The following is a 2605-nucleotide window of genomic DNA, read 5'->3' on the forward strand; positions in this document are numbered from 1 at the left end:
TGTTGTTCAGCTAAATTATTATCTTTCATTTCAGCAAGCACTTCCTTTACCTTTAGCTTTGGAGCTAATATAATTTTATTCTGCTTTTCTTGTTGTCGAGTCGTTACGGCTCCTAATTTGACAGTTTCTCCGTCTCTAACACCTTCCACCTGACCTATCACCAAATCATACACGGGATTTTCCAAACAAGCAGCCAAAGTACCTCCGACATAGAATGGACACTTCACTCGAACATTAGCTTCAGGATAGGTGAAAATCATGCCATTAGCCATTTTAACACTTACATGTCTACCTGTAAATCTGCACCTCGGCACTAGACTAGTTTTAACCAAAACAGTATCACACCCTTGATCTCGCAACACATTCACAGCTACACCTTCGACCTCACCTCTTGCAACATTCATCCTTCCATGCTTAGCAGCAAAAGCAGCCATACTCTCACCCTTGCCTTTCGCAGATCTATCCTTAGGTTTCGCACCATACTCATACAAACAATCACGCGACAAATGATTCGAACCACCACACACAAAGCATTTACGAAACTGACCCTTATGAACACCAGATACTCCTGCACTTGATGCATCCTGAACTTTAGACTCGATGTGCGACATTTCCTTTACAACCCTAACCTCTCGTTCAACAAATTTCTTGCTCGGATTACCGTGCGCTTCAACATACAATTCTGCATATTTAATTAGATCTTCAAAATTCTTAACTTCATGTTCTTTTAAGAATAGAATCATACTCTTATCACACGCATTCATGTATTGTTCCATGAGCACTAAATCCATCAATCCATCGTACGACTTCTCTCCCCCTGACAGATCAATCCACCGTTTCAAGTAGTTCTTCAAGCGATTACCAAACTGCATACCGGATTCACCTTTGAAAAATTTAGCATTTCTAAATCTAGAGCGATAACCTTCAGCCGTACACTGAAAACATTTGAGCAAGGCTCCTTTAACAGATTCATAGTCTTTTACTTCGGTGGGAGATAAATGCTGATAAGCCTCTAATGCATTTCCTTGCAAAAGTGACGATAGACTGACAACCCATACATCTTGATCCCATCCTGCACTAGTTGCAAATCTTTCAAACCTTAACAAATATGCATCGATAATGTCTATCTGATCGTTAAACACTGGTAGTTTTGGGAACTTCGGTGCACACACAGATTCTGTTTTCACTAGTCTTTCACCACCTTCGTTCAGTTTCGCTTTTTCAAGTTCAAGTCTTAGCTTTTCTAGTTCATATGCTCGCTGTCTTTCTAGATTTTGCATTTCCATTTCTTTCCAAGCTTTTTCCTTTTCTCTTTCTCTTTCTCTTGCTCGTTCATCGCGTTCATACTGCTTTTCTTCCTTCAGTTCTTGTTCTCTTGTTAACGCGAAGTTTCTCAAATCTTCTCCTTCCAATCCGATCTCCTTACCTAACTTAATTATATCTCCTAATGACGCCATCTTTCAAATTTTACTTTAGCTTGAACACATAATCCATATTATTCCATCAATAACAAAGTACTCTCATTACGCCGATCCCTGTTCGGGCGCCATAATTGTGAGGATGGTGACTGTTACAATTGAGGGTTTGCCGGCACAGTTAAGACACTTTTTTTTTTGAATGAGAGGAATTTGTAATTAATGGGTTGTACAGAAAGACTTCATATTATTTAGTATTTATTATACTAGAACATATATAATTTAAATAAACACGAAGCTAAAAAAAAAGACACGCAAGGAAATTAATTGTTCACAGGGCTATAATGTTCATTTTCATTGTTCACTACTTCACTGATAACTGTTAGTTCACCGATTTATATATATATTTCATATCGTACATATATTCTGGATCAGCATCTTCAATCTTCATGCTTGATCATGCAATGTCAGTAGTAGAGCTTGAAATAGCAGCCCACAGTTCTAAAAAATAACAAAATAAAACAACTACAATATTTGAACATTGTTTCATACCACAAGGTAGAAATCAAACTAAATTATTTGTCAACTAATGTGAACATATATACCATTAACTTAATCTATCCTATATATATATATACAAAATAATCACAAATAACTTTACATATCTATAAGACATACCTTATAGTTTAAATTATAAAATGTCAGTAGCCGACGTGATATTAGTGTGGCCCACAGCTCGGGACTACCACACCACACCGTCCAATTACCGTGACGGCCTCTGCTAAAAAGAGCGTTCACCTTGCTTGGGCCTACCAAGACAACTACCCAACCTTGCCCCAGGCAACGGTGACGTCACGCCCGCAAACTGTCGTTACACTAATTACCGATTTCCAGATTAGCACATGAGATGGCATGACAGCCACTCCAAGACATGAGCAACTTGTTTTGGTTATCAGGGGGGAGAACAAGAACTTCCTCACCTGGACTAAACTTCCTATCCTGAGATTTCAAGTCAAAATAAGATTTGAATTTAGAGGAACTAATCTCAGCATTTTGAGCTGCAATTTTAGCACACTCCTCCAGCTTGTCTTTCAATTCAATCACATATTGAAAGGAAGATCTAACATCATCTTTAATGGTTGTGTCTTCCCACAAGTCCCTTAAGACTGAAAGAGGTCCCCGGACTGTCC

At 38.4% G+C, this 2605-nt stretch overlaps 1 long non-coding RNA gene across 1 annotated transcript; it reads right to left on the reverse strand.

Annotated features, from left to right (window-relative positions):
• Nucleotides 1–1660: 1660 nt before the first annotated feature.
• On the reverse strand, nucleotides 1661–2293 carry LOC138860149 (uncharacterized). Its single transcript, XR_011398268.1, has 2 exons — nucleotides 2094–2293; nucleotides 1661–1916 (listed from the first exon to the last, which is right to left on the reverse strand). It is a non-coding gene; the product is annotated as an uncharacterized lncRNA (long non-coding RNA).
• Between the last annotated feature and the right edge of the window lie 312 nt (nucleotides 2294–2605).

This window comes from Penaeus vannamei, chromosome 40, assembly GCF_042767895.1.
Source record: "Penaeus vannamei isolate JL-2024 chromosome 40, ASM4276789v1, whole genome shotgun sequence".
Classification (NCBI taxonomy): Eukaryota; Metazoa; Arthropoda; class Malacostraca; order Decapoda; family Penaeidae; genus Penaeus; species Penaeus vannamei.